This window comes from Harpia harpyja, chromosome 17, assembly GCF_026419915.1.
Source record: "Harpia harpyja isolate bHarHar1 chromosome 17, bHarHar1 primary haplotype, whole genome shotgun sequence".
NCBI classification, from domain to species: Eukaryota; Metazoa; Chordata; class Aves; order Accipitriformes; family Accipitridae; genus Harpia; species Harpia harpyja.
The window spans coordinates 30,459,870-30,474,292 of NC_068956.1; positions in this window are offsets into that span (position 1 = coordinate 30,459,870).

The following is a 14,423-nucleotide window of genomic DNA, read 5'->3' on the forward strand; positions in this document are numbered from 1 at the left end:
TGTTACGTTTTGGATTTAGTATGAGACTAATGTTGATAACTGTCCTGGTTTCAGCTGAGATAGAGTTAATTGTCTTCCTAGTAACTGGTATAGTGCTATGTTTTTGAGTTAGGTATGAGAAGAATGTTGATAACTCCGTACCTCGCGCGCCCTCTCTCGGAATTTGTTGGTAATCGCACCCAACCTATGGGGAAGTTTGGGGGGGAACACTATGTCCCGCTCGTTCACCTCCCCTTCCTCCTTCAGGCTAATTACAGCAGCTTTTGAGAAGTTTGAATATCCCTGGGATGTTCAAGCCAGCATGCTCGTATTGCTATGTCTCCTGAATGTGCTTCAGGTCTTGTTTAGGGCTATAAAAAAGGTTTTTAAGAATACCACTGAAGGATCTGCCCCAAGGCTGGATAGTCATGGGTGGCATGGCATGTGGGAGAAGATGGGCAGGTATCCAGAGAACTTCTCACTTCCAATGGTTTGGAAATTCACTCCCAAACAGCTACAGGACCCTGATGAAGTGATAGAATATTTGAAGGGAAAATGCGGTGCCTATTCCAAAGAGGCACAACTTACTGCCCTGTGATGGGCCCTGGCCAGTATCTACCAAACACTGCTCGATATTATGCAGCACCCTCGGGGGAAGGGAGGGAAAACAGACCGACAGGCACTGCGGCTATTCCAACCCTCATGACAAGCACTGCAGCTACCCCAACCCTGGCGCCAGGCGCTGCAGCTGAACCAGAGAACCAACCTGTGCTGGTGTCAGTCACCCCTATACAGAAGACGAAATACATGGAGAAATCATTTTGCTTAGTGAGGGATGAAGGTGAACCAGGGTCATCATGAGAACAGGAGGAAGAGGCAGAACCCGAGATAATCACCCGATCCCCATCCCTGAGTGAGCTGCAAGATATGCGAAAGGATTTCGGCTGCTATCCGGGTGAGCACATTGTTACCTGGCTGCTCTGATTCTGGGATAATGGGCCAGTAGCTTGGAATTAGAGGGTAGGGAAGGCAAGCAGCTGGGATCCCTGTCTAGGGAAGGGGCCATTGACAAGGTGATTGGGAAAAAGACACGAGCCCTCAGCCTCTGGAGGGGACTTCTGTCAGGTGTGAAGGAAAGATACCCCTTCAAGGAAGATGTTACATGTCACCCAGGCAAGTGGACCACCATGGAGAGAGGTATCCAGTACCTGAGGGAATTAGCCATGCTGGAGGTGATTTATAATGATCCAGATGACGAGCCGTTACCCACAGATCCAGATGAAGTCCAATGCACACAACCCATGCGGCGAAAGTTTCTACGACCGTGCACCAGCGTCGTATGCCAACTCATTGGCAGTGATGTCCTGGAAAGAAGGCGAGGGACAAATGGTGGATGAAGTGGCTGGCCGACTCCGGCAATATGAAGGAAGTCTCTCTTCCTCCCGACGGGCCCGTGTCTCAGCTGTAGAGGAGCTGTCCCGGGAGTTCCAGCAATTCAAAGAGGCTATGTCCTTCTCCCCACCTGTATGGGCCCGCATCGCAGCTCATAGGAGTAAGCGTTCCTCTGCTCAAGAGAGAGGAGATAGAAGGTACACACCATGGTGTACCCTGTGGTTTTACCTGCGTGACTGTGGAGAGGACATGAGGAAGCGGGATGGAAACCCTACCTCGAAAACGTGACCTGCAAGGAAAAGCAATGAGAAAAGAGGATTCCTCCTGGAAAAATGCCGCTCTGGTTTCCAGCTGGCAGTTCCCCAGGCAGAGTAGAAGGGCTGAGCTCATTTCTGATCCAGGCATTTCCTGAGAGGCAGGAGGAGTCCAGGTGCTCCTGAGCAGCACCAAAGTGGTGCAAGCGCTTGTCTGAGCCGGGTTCCCCAGGCAGGGCTGCCGTCAGAAGCCCATGAGCACTGACTGCCTCCTGGTTTAACAAAGAGGAGCTCCTCATTTTAATGGAAAGGATGTTCTTTACAGGGCAAAGGGAAATGCTGACTGTGCTGCCCCAAGGGGGCAGATCAGTGTCTGCTTTAGTTCTGTGTTTAGGTTTTTATTTAGTTCATCAGGAGGCTCTTCTTTCACACCAAAATCTGGTTTTGTGTTTGGCACAACAGAAGTAATGGCGACATTGTTTTTCCTACAAACGTCGCTGTTAGGCTTTCATGGGATAAAAAGTGGCTTCTTTTTTGATCATCGCTCAGCTAGGTCACTGACCATCGGAGCTTTTCGGTTGTGTCTGTTTGAAAAGTAAAAGGTGGCTGCCAGAAAGGCTCCAGACAGCTATCTATGAGGGTGTTTCCTCCCCCAAACCCCAGAAGAGCCTAACGCTGCTGCTGTTGCATTTCTGCAGCCCTCCAGGAATCCCACTGTGTGTGTAGGGGAGGGATGAAAAAATCTCTGGGAATCTTTGCATGAAGGGTGCCTAAACCAAGAAAAGGCAAACCTGCTGATATCATTGCAATTTGGGAGAGAAAGGGCTGAGCTACCAGGGCCACTGCCAGCATACTGTCATTAGGCACCAGAGTTAACGTTGACTCGAGAGGTCTGGGTAGAGCCCAGACCCCCCTGAAAGCAGCTGCAAGACCTGCCACGAGGTACAGGCCAACTCCTCTGATGCTTCAGGCTCACGCTGGAACGCAAAGCGCTCCAAGCCCCAAAATACAGCTGCCTCTGCAGCACAGAGGCAGCGGCAGCCAGTGCAGAGCACCGTGGGGAGCTGGAGCACAGGTAGGGGGCGCCCGGGCCGGGCTCGGCTCATCTTGTTTCGGATGGGCTCGGCTCCGCTCGGCTCATCTCATTTCGGCTCAGCTCGGCTTCCCTCGGCTCATCTCGTTTCGGCTCGGCTCATCTCGTTTCGGCTGGACTCGGCTCCGTTCGGCTCATCCCGTTTCGGCTGGGCTCGGCTCCGCTCGGCTCCTCTCGGCTCGGCTGGGATCAGCTCCGCTCGGCTCATCGCGTTTCGGATGGGCTCGGCTTCGCTCGGCTCATCTCGTTTCGGCTGGGCTCGGCTCCCCTCGGCTCATCCCGTTTCGGCTGGGCTCGGCTCCGCTCGGCTCATCCCGTTTCGGCTGGGCTCGGCTCCGCTCGGCTCATCTCGTTTCGGCTCGGCTCGGCTCCGTTCGGCTCATCTCGTTTCGGCTCATCTCGGTTCCGCTCGGCTCATCTCGTTTCGGCTCTGCTCATCTCGGCTCGGCTCATCTCGGCTCGGCTCCCCTCGGCTCATCCCGTTTCGGCTGGGCTCGGCTCCGTTCGGCTCATCTCGTTTCGGCTCATCTCGGTTCCGCTCGGCTCACCTTGTTTCGGGTGGGCTCCGCTCCCCTCGATTCCGTTCGGCTCATCTCGTTTCGGCTGGACTCGGCTCCCCTCGGCTCCGCTCCGGCCGCAGCCCCGGCCCGGCCCCGTCTGAGGCAAGGGCGGGCGCGGCGCGGCCGGTGGCCGCGGCGGGGGCTCCTCCCCGTGCGTGGAGCGGTGGGCTGCCCGGCGGTCGCCAGCGCTGGGGCTGCCCGGGGGCCTCGCAGGCCGGCAGCGGGGCTGAGGCGGCGGCGGTGGCGGCGGCGGCGGCATCTCCCCTCGCGGCAGGCCGGGGCGCCGGGTCCCGGCCTTCCCCCCGCAGGCCCGGCCAGCCCCGGCCCCTCCCTGCCGCCCCCGGGGCTGCGGGGGCAGCAGGGGACTGCCTGCCGCTGGTGGCTGTCCGGCGGAGGCCGGCGGGCACCGCGGAGTCGTGCGGCTGTGGAGGGAAAGGAGTTTCTGCCGTCTGTCCCCGCAGGGACCCGCAACCGCTGGGGGTGGTCCTCACAGCCTGGCGTCGGTGGCGGGCTGCGACACAATCCTGCCCGGGCGTTCTTGGCAGCCCCCCGGGGCAAGAGGCCTGTCAAGCTTCAGGGAGGTCGGCAGTGGCATTTCCAGAGCAGTCACGTCCCGTTGGCTCTCCTGCTTCCTTCCCTACGCTGGCATTCCGAGAAGAAAGAAGGCGTCGTCGAAAGCAGGTACCTGTCGGTTGCCTGAAGCAAGGTTTCTTCGTGCAGGCAAGCTTGTGTACAAATTTAAAATCCGGTATGGCAACTTCAACAGGTAAGCATGTTAAAGCTACGACCTGCAGTTTGGTGACTGCAGGCAGTATTTTGAAATTTTGTTTGAAGCGTTTAACTGAGAAGCTCTAGAGCCTTTGTAGTGGTTTAACCCCAGCCAGCAGCTAAGCCCCACGTGGCTGCTCGCTCACTGCCCTGTAGTGGGAGGAGGGAGAGAATCAGAAGGGTGAATCAACACATGGGTTGAGATAAAGACGGTTTAATAAGTAAAGCAAAAGCTGTGCATGCGAGCAAAGCAAAATCAGGAATTCATTCACTGCTTCCCATTGTCTGGCAGGTGTTTAATTTGCAGGAATGCAGGGCTCCATCACGCCTAACAGTTACTTGGGCATGTCCCCCCTTCCTTTTTCTTCCCCCATTTATATTGCTAAGCATGACATCCTATGGTCTGGAATATCCTTTGGGTCAGCTGGGGTCAGCCATCCCAGCCTTGTCCCCCCCCAGTTTCTTGTGCACCCCCAGCCGACTCACTGGTGGGGCACTGTGAGGAGCAGAAAAGGCCTTGACGCTGTGTAAGCGCTGCTTTCAGCACAAATCCAAAACGTAGCCCCATGCAAGCTACTGTGGGGAAAATTAACTCTCTCCCAGTCAAAACCAGCACAGCTGTGGAGCTCTGTACTCGAAGTATGTACTTATTTCTCGGGCTGTCTGCTGTTAGCAATGTGCCTTTTGCTGGCCTGGCAATCTGGCACTCGAGTGTGGATGTAGAAGGAGTCTTTGGAAACTCTCACTAGTTGTTTGTTGTGCTTTTGGGATTTTTTTCTCTTGTAAGGTTCCCTTTGCACTGCCGCTCATCTTTCAAATGTGTTTGTGACAAATCTGTGCTGTTGTTTTGAAACAACAGCGTGCCTCTCCTGCAGGCAGAGGGGCTGAGCAGGACTTTTAGGATAACTGCTGCTCTCAGTTTCTAGAAGGCGCTGTAGTGGCAAGCCTGAGAAATGAGAGTGAAGGGAGAGTATTTTAGTCTGTGGTACTGCTGGCATGCAAGGCAGAGAAAGTAAAGTGGCCTTTGGGTGTGCAAGGGACAATGAATAGGAGGGTTGTGGGAGGTAACAGTTGTGTGGTAAGCCTCAAATGGGAAGTTTGAGTTAGTAGCCAGCAAAGTAACTAAAGCACAGGGTGCTGACTAGTCTGGTCAGCTGGGGAAGATGTAAAACAAGTGAAGAGGATGGTCTTTTAGAAGTGAAAAAGAGACTTTCCCTGAGGGTATTGCCCTGGAGGAATCTGCTTGTGACTGCTAGTCAGGCACGCAGAGATGATGGGCAAGTGCTTTTGTGAGTGGGCAAAACCTTGACCAGCGCACTCAAGGAACTCTGGAGCTTTTAGTTTGATAGGGGACTGAGAATCCTGGAGGCTGTGATCTATAATAATTCCAGAAGTTTGAGCTGCTCTGAAAAAGGAGCTGGAGCTGCTTAGGTTTTAAGGGTGGTATTCCAAAGCAGGTGCTTATAGATTGGGTCCTGCTGAAGGAGTGTTCTGTAGGGCTCAAACTTGGTCTGAAACTTTATGAGCTGTTGCTGTCTCAGCCTCTGACAAGTAATTAATAATGATAGTATTCATAAGCCAAAGCAGTGGCTCAGCATAATCTGGCTCCTCGGTGTACATCCTTCAAGGCTGTGATCATCATCAGACAGCAGTTCAAGGTTGATGCCCTCACAGGCTTTTGGAAAGTCTTCTAAACTGTTGAGGTTAAGTCTTTTTTCAGGTGGTGGCACCCATGCAGAAACTAGGACTGAGATCCTTTTGAGCCAGCAAGTATCCCTGCATCAGAGAAAGAGAAGAGCATTGTGGCATCCTGAAACACGTGTTTTCATGCCACTGAGGTTGCAGCAGGGCTAAAATGCCATAGGCAATGACTCAAGCCTCTGCCTAGAGAGTGGTTTTATGAGTGTGAGTGAATTTGCTTTTGCAATGAGATGTGCACAGGCATTGCCAGGGCCTGAGTTTACTCTGGAAGTGACTGTTGTTAGCTGCAGAATTGAAGAGAATGTGCTATGAACACCATGCCAATTAGGCTGTCTCCAGACCTGAAGCTATATTAAATCTCGTGCCACACTTGTCTCCTTTCTCCTTTGGAGAAGTACACTGGGTCCTTGAAATTCTACTGCATGTCTTGTGGTGTTGTGTAGTGTTCAGAAGATGCTTGAAATGTTGCTCTTGTCTGTGACTAAGGTCTTTTCCTCAGCGTAATCCCTTTGGAAGGCACTGCCAGTAGTGTGCATACGTTTCTGAACAGCCTGCAGGTGTTTGATCTCCTGATGGTAGAGAGAGCACTGCATTTGTTTGAGTTTGGCAGTCTGTCATTGCCCCTTGCTTTCTTCCATTCTTTCCACCCTCTTCTCCTCATCGCTGCGGCAGCGTCCCTTCCTGAATCGTACTTTTGTGTCCCTGCTGATTCATGAAGACTTCATGACCACAGCGTAAGTCTTGGGTGGGTGATATCTGTCCTTCTGCTGTGGCACGCTGTGTAATTCCTTTCATTAATTTTTTCCGTAGTAAGCAAGGAGAGCGCCTTTCTGAAGAGGAAGGAAAGTTCTCATCTCTGACCGAGTTCTGCATGGGGCCCCTGAATGTGGAGGATATGAGAATGGCTGCCTGCCAAACCATATACGAGAGAATACTTGCATGCCATGATTCCTTACACTCCACCGTATTTCCTTATTTCCAAGTGACATTTGTGCGACATTTGTTTAGTTTTTAATGGGTTTGGCTTTTCTTTGAGACCTTCTCTCTCCCTGTGCATTTTATTGTTGGCCAATACCTAGCAGCAAACAACTTTTGAGAAGCTGGCTTGCAAAAGGTGTAGTTAATAGTTGGGAATACAGTTTGATGCAGGCAGTACACAACTCCCAGCATCACAAGGCTGTCCTGGTTTCAGCTGGGATAGAGTTAATTGTCTTCCTAGTAGCTGGTATAACTCTACAGTTATAGGCTATAAATACGGTATGGATGCTGTAATGATTAATACCACAGAATCACAGAATCGTTGTAATTGGAAGGTGCCTCCAGAGATCATCTAGTCCAATGCTAAAGGCAGGGTCAGTCGGAGCAGGGCGTGCAGCGCTGAGTCTGCTGTATCGCTGCCTCTCCACACTTTTTGCCGGGGGGGGGGGGGAGGGGGGGGGTGGGGAGGTGTGAGGCAACGTCCTGGCGAGGCGGGGCCCCCACGGCAGGGCTCGGTCGCACCAGGAGCAGGGCTTTTCTTTTGGAGCTGCCCCTGACTTCTCCAAGGAAGCTACCCAAGACGATTTTTTTTTTTTTGGAGGAAATTCTCCTCTCTGGGATCCACCTGTGACTCCTCCCAGTAACTCCCAGAGTCTTTTGACCTCTCTTTTAGGTACCTGAGATTCCAGGTAGGAGCCCCAGACTCCTCCAAGGAAGCTACCCAAGATGATTTTTCTCCTTTGGAGGAAACTCTCTGTGAGGGACTGAAAGAGTTAATGTCTCAAACATTGTGGTGGAGCAAGTTCTACTTAACAACTGACTGCATAACAAGGAACTCTGCCTAGGAAGGAACCCCAGGTGAAAAGAAGCCGATCAGCACCCATCAGCAACAGGAGGGGAGGGGAGGTCATGCCGGAGGGTGCACAGCTACCTGTTCTGATGTGCTGAGCAGGGCAACTCACCGTGCAGGGAAGGGGAAGTTACTCCCCAAATGACCCCCAAGTCCCAAAGGCTCACAAACCGCTCATGACACCTAATTAGCCTGGTAAGTTCAAGTGCCCTCCTGAAGGAGGGGCAAGGATGATAAAAGGACACAAACTGAAGCCCCACTTGCGCAAGCCCACCAGGACTGGACCCCTCAGCTGACTGAACCAACGCTGGACCCAGGACTGGTGAGATCTTTCTCTTCTCTCTTTCTCTCTCTTTCCCTTTTCCTTTTCTGTAATCCCTACACCTCGTCCTGTTAGACATAAACCGTTGACTGAGTCTGGGACTAGGAGTGGATCCAGCTGCCCCTGGGCTCCTCTGTGAGACGGAGTCTAGAAAGCAAAGGGGTCTGCTCTGAACCTCGTGACTCGACCGGAGGGCTCTCCTTATTGTCTTCCCTGAACTGATTCCCAAATAAGCCAGGCCTGTAGTATATGTTTGGAGAGGTAGGGTTAGCACGTGTTACAGTTTACTGACATAGCTTCACACCAGTTTTGGTGGCGAGCATGCCAGTTCTTGTTGTGAGCAAATAAAAATTGAGTTTTGTGAGTTATAGGATCCCTGGTGTTGTTTCACCTTAATCCTCACCTGGGAATCAGCGAACCTCAGTTGTCATCCTGAGAAACTGGGACGTGACAGCATGTCTCCTGCCCAGCCCCCCTTGCGTGTATGTGGGCGTGTCTGCCTCCCCGCCCATCTTGCCCCTCCGTGGGTGTGTCTCCACCACTGCACCCACCTGTCTGTGGGTGTGTCTCCCTGCAGCCCCACTGCGTGTCCGTGGGTGTGTCCCTCCCCCACTGCCCCCCTGCGTGTCCATGGGTGTGTCTCCCTGCGCTCCCCATGTGCTGGTGGGTGTCTGCCCCCAGCCCCTGTGGATGTGCCCCTGGCCCCCGCATGTACGTGGGTGTCTCCCTACCCCCCCACCTGCTTGTGGCTGTGTCTCTCCCCTCACCCCCCTTGCACATCCGTGGGTGTGTCACCGCCTTCCCTTGACTGTTTGTGGCAGTGCTCCCACTTCCCACCCCCGCTGTGTGTCTGTGGGTGTGTCCCTCTCCCCCTGCCTCCCCCTCCGTGTCAGTGAGCATTTCTCTCCCTTGACCCCCCTTCGTGACCGTAGCTGTTGTGGTGGATCCCTAAGCGTAGATTCTGATTGTGTACGACCTCGTCCCGCAGCCTCCCAGGGTTATCTCTGCTGTAAGGAAGGGAGGAGACATTTTCCAACACCGGCAAGAGTGTTTACTTGCGTGCTAAGAAGGTGTTCAAAATGGTATCAATTAGCCTAAATGCTGATTTTAAGCGTTCAAATCGCCCTTAACTTTTAAAGGAGGTGGTGTATTTCGAGCTGACCTGTTTACCTGGAATCCTCCTTTAGCTCAGCGACTCTTCTTGTGCACCCCCAGCCTCCGCTGGCAGGGCGGTATGAGAAGCTGGAAGGTTCTTGACTTAGTATAAACACTGCTTAGCAACAACTAAAGCGTCGGTGTGTTGTCAACATTGTTCTCATCCTAAATCCAAAATGGCCCTGTACCAGCTACTCAGAAGAAAATAAACTTTATTCCAGCCGAAACCAGGACAACCCCAAACCCCCTGATTCTGGGTCTGCAACGGAAAAAAACGAACGAATTTGGGACTCCTGGGAAAGCCAAATCCGCCTGGATTTGTGCAGCTGGAAAGCAAAAAAACCCACCCCATTTTCATGCACAAAACCACAACCAAAAGATCTCCCCTTTTTATGTTGTGGAAAAGCACTGAAACACACCCCAAACTGAGTATTTTGAAAAAGCAGAAAACTCCCCAGTTTGGGGAAGATTGGGGGTGAAGCACAGGCAGTTTGAGGGGCATTGCTGGGGGTCCTCCCAGTGTGGATTCTCTGTTGCGGGTTATCCCAGGTGAGTTACCTGCTGTGGATCATCCCGGGTGGACTCCCTGGGGTAGGTCATCCCCACCCGTGTCCCCCTGTGCACCTTTGTACCCTCTCCTACCCTCCCCCCGTGTGTGTTTCTCCCCCATATGCCCCCCTGTTGCTCCGGCCCGCCCCCTTCACCCACACGAGTTTTTAACCCACACGAGTTGTTTCCCCCCGCATCCCCTGCTCTCCTATCTCCTGCCCGCCCCCCCCCCCCCCTATTCCACACACCCACCCCCCCCATCATCCGTCAGGCTTCAGACCCCTGGCATGCTGCCTGCACCCCATTCTCTGTCATTTTTTTTTCTTCTTTTCCTTACAAGTTGTTGTTGTTGTTGTTTCTTTTTAATGATTCAACTGGTTTTGTTTCAAGCCACGAGTTTTCCCACTTCCGCCCTTCCGATTGTCTCCCCGTCCCACTGGGGGCGGGGGGAGCGAGTGAGCGGTCGCGTGGGGCTTCGTTGCCGGCTGGCGTTAAACCACGACACGAGGTGAGTTGGAAGCCCTGCCTGGCTAATGCTGGAGGCTCTCTGTGTTCCTCCTGCCGTCTTGACGGGCCGTCCTTGTTCTTCATTGCCGCTTTATAGCGAGCGCCTCTTGCTCCGTAAGCAGCAGTACTCGGGCCGTGCAGGTACTGCGCGTTGCAGGCAGCAAAGGGCAATTGTGACGCTTGCTGGCGGGAGCGGCAAGGAGTGCGGAGCCACGCTCCTGTAGGGAGCAAAGATGGAACCTCGAGGGCTCTACGGTCATCTGCTGAGGACATCTAATATCCCGACGCGCCTCTTTTGCTTTCCCTGCTTCCCGTCTAATTACTTTGCACGCCGGAGGGCAGGGCGGTAAGTAACACCGTGCAGCGTCTCTTCGATAAGAGACGAGCCCCGCACAAGAAGCCTTGCGTGCGTGCAGGATTAGGAGAGCAGAGTTGTGATAGCACAGAGGTGAGGAAAGGTGCGCCCGCCCCAACAGAGCCCCAGGATCGCCAGGGTATCGCTCACTTGCAGGTCGGCCGCTCGCATCCGGTCCGCTGGGACGCGCCGTTTCCTGCTGAACAGAGCTGCCCCTCTGGCGCGAAGCAGCTTTGGGTCTCTCGTGGCCTGCCTTCAGGCTGTCACCTGAACCAGGCGTTATTTTTTTTTTTTTTTAAATCTCTCGCCAGCATCTGTTGACTGGCTGCTGTCCCTCCCACAACCCTGATGCCACGTGCAGACGGATACAGCAGACCCTGGGGCTTGGTCCAGGGCAACCCCCCCTGCCGTTTGCAGGTTCCCTGTGCTGCTTCTCCTCTCTAGAGAATGGGGTGGGGGGGCAGGGACAGAAGCGACCGCCCGCATTGTCTGTTGTTTGCGCTTGACTGCTGTAAAGGCTCCAGCCACTCGGGTGCTTTTTGGAACGGAGGCAATGAAGAGGACTGCCCGGGCTGCGAGTGGGGAAAGGGCAGGGAAACGTAAGCCCTGTGCCCCCAGTAAGTAGCTGCCGCCTGTGGCTGGTCTCTACTGGGCTGAGCTGTCAGTGGTGTCTCATCCAGCTGATGCTCAGAAGAGGATCGTTGCGGGGGTGCTGCTGGCCGGCGAGCGAAGGTGGGAAGTGGCGTTGGGGAGGCGCGCATGCGCGGTGGTGCGTGTGGCTGGGCCCCCGCTGTTGCCTGGTAACGGAGAGGCTGTACGGCAGGTGGGGATGCGCGCATGCGCGCTGGTCCTTTTACGGCGCTCGCCGCTGTTGCCTAGCAACCGTAGCGCGACACGACGCCTCTGCAACCGCGCATGCGCGGTGCCGGGCTTTACGGCGCTCGTGCTGTTGCCTAGCGACCGAGACGCTGTACGGCAGCTCGGAGGCGCGCATGCGCGGTGCGCCGTTTACGGCGCTCGCCGCTGTTGCCTAGCAACCGTAGCGCGACACGACGCCTCTGCAACCGCGCATGCGCGGTGCCGGGCTTCACGGCGCACGTGCTGTTGCCTAGCGACCGAGACGCTGTACGGCAGCGGGGAGGCGCGCATGCGCGGTGCGCCTTTTACGGCGCTCGCCGCTGTTGCCTAGCAACCGTAGCGCGACACGACGCCTCTGCAACCGCGCATGCGCGGTGCCGGGCTTTACGGCGCCCGTGCTGTTGCCTAGCGACCGAGACGCTGTACGGCAGCTCGGAGGCGCGCATGCGCGGTGCGCCTTTTACGGCGCTCGCCGCTGTTGCCTAGCAACCGTAGCGCGACACGACGCCTCTGCAACCGCGCATGCGCGGTGCCGGGCTTTACGGCGCCCGTGCTGTTGCCTAGCGACCGAGACGCTGTACGGCAGCTCGGAGGCGCGCATGCGCGGTGCGCCGTTTACGGCGCTCGCCGCTGTTGCCTAGCAACCGTAGCGCGACACGACGCCTCTGCAACCGCGCATGCGCGGTGCCGGGCTTTACGGCGCCCGTGCTGTTGCCTAGCGACCGAGATGCTGTACGGCAGCTCGGAAACCGCGCATGCGCGGTGCGCCTTTTACGGCGCTCGCCGCTGTTGCCTAGCAACCGTAGCGCGACACGACGCCTCTGCAACCGCGCATGCGCGGTGCCGGGCTTTACGGCGCACGTGCTGTTGCCTAGCGGCCGAGACGCTGTACGGCAGCGGGGAGGCGCGCATGCGCGGTGCGCCTTTTACGGCGCTCGCCGCTGTTGCCTAGCAACCGTAGCGCGACACGACGCCTCTGCAACCGCGCATGCGCGGCGGCGCGGTTTACGGCGCTCGTGCTGTTGCCTAGCAACGGAGACGCTTTACGGCAGCTGGGGAGGCGCGCATGCGCGCTGCTCCTTTTACGGCGCTCGCCGCTGTTGCCTAGCAACCGTAGCGCGACACGACGCCTCGGCAACCGCGCATGCGCGGTGGCGCGGTTTACGGCGCTCGTGCTGTTGCCTAGCAACCAGAAGGCGGTCCTGGCGTTCGGGAGGCGCGCATGCGCGGTGGCGCGTTTTGCCGCCCTCCTGCTGTTGCCTGGCAACCAGAACGCGGCACAGGAGCTCGGGATCCGCGCATGCGCGCTGGCGGCGCCTTTCGCCGCCGCTCTCTTACGCCACCTCGTGACCAATGTTCGGTACTGCCGCTGGGGAGCCGCGCTGGCGCCTCGTGCCAAGCGCTCGCCGCTGCCACCCTGCGACCAATGTTCGGTACTGCAGCTCGGAGGCTGCGAGTGCGCGGGGCTGCCCCCGTCCCGCACGTGCCGTCCGACGGTAACGGCAATGCGGCGCCGGCGGGAGGTGCCGCCGCGCTCGTTGCTTCCTCCCGGTAAGGAAACGCTGCCGGAAAGGAAAGCTTGCATGGGCTGCCTCTGCCGGGCCTCCCTCTCCGCGCGGCGTGGGAGCACAAAGGGACAGGCAGGGCACTTACCGGCTGTGGCCAGGAGCTGCTGCGGCTGAAGCTGGAGAGGCCAGAGAAAGGTAGAGAAGAAGAAATGGAAGGCCGGCCGGCCGCCCGGCCGGCAGCTGCCTCCCGCTGCAGGCAAGAGAGAGCCTGCCTCTCCGCGTGTGGAAGGATCCCTCTTTGTAGCCCACAGCAGGTCAGACCGCCAGGGTGCACCGCAGGGTCCGTGTGCAGCACCGACGGTGCGGTACGGCCGCGTGGCGTGCGGGCGAGCGAGGCTCCGTGCCTAGGAAGCCTCGTCTTGCAAGACCTGCGAGACGCGTGTTCTCCTAGGGGGAGGACGGCCGTGCAGCCGGAGTTACGGAAGAGGAGGGGAGCGGGAGAGGAGCCGAAAGAAGCGTCTGAACTGGCAAAGCCTGCTGGCAGCGCCAAGAAACAGAGCTGTGGTGAGCCCCGGGCCCTCAGGGCCCTGTCTCTCTCTCCCCTCTTCTGCGTTCTGGTCCCTCCCTGCCCCTCCCCTGGCCCCCTCTCTTTCCCACACCGCTGCTTTTTTTTGTTTTCCTTTCCTCCCTTGTACCTCTGATACTGAAAAGCCGGTCCAAGAAACTCTCTAAGGCTCGTTTTGGAGTTTTAGAAAGCGGGCATTCTTCATTGCAGCGCTGGATGCACGGGGGATAGTTCCACCTAGCGTGCGTGCCACAGCTTTAGCACAAACAGGTCATATAGACTAACTAATTGCATATGAATCAGATTAGTATACGTATACATAAAAATGATGGCAACTGATTATCATAGCACTGCCTACATCCGATCACGCGCAATGAAGGATCCATTTGAGACGAAGGGCTGCTTTTGCGACCACCGGCCCATTTGAAGTTCTTGCTGGCTGTCCTTGAAGTCTTTATTCTTGTCCTTGGTTCTTTGATCTTAAAGCTTAACGCAGTTTCAATCGCATGCGGTCAGTTTCAGCATTGTTCTCATCTAGTCATAAGAGCAAAGAACTGCAAAACTTAGGAGTACCTACCTCTGCTAGTTAATTGCTCGGCTATACTTTTGTCTATTGTTTCAATCATCGTGTTAGTGTAAGATTTCTAATAATTATTTACTAAATCTCACTTTTACAGTCACCTAGCAGCAAACCAGTTTCCACGGCTGGTGCAAAATATTAAAACCATCCAAAACTATTTAGACGTGCCATACAGAATGTATGGAAATATGCTATCAGAGGTGTCCCAGGGGCAGGGGGAGCGTCGGGGGGGGCCCCGAGCCCCGGAGCGGACTCGCTGGCAGGACTCGTTAGGCGCGCGACTGACCGAACGGACACCGGCCGGCCGGCCCCGTTGCCCTCCGGGCTGCGTTTGCGCTCCCTTTGCACGGGGCGAGGGGCCGTGAGGGAGCCCAGGGGAGGAGGAGGTGAGGCGCTGGGGGGGGTCGGGCCGTGCCCCCCCTGTTCCTGCTGGGCTCCAGCTGTTGCAA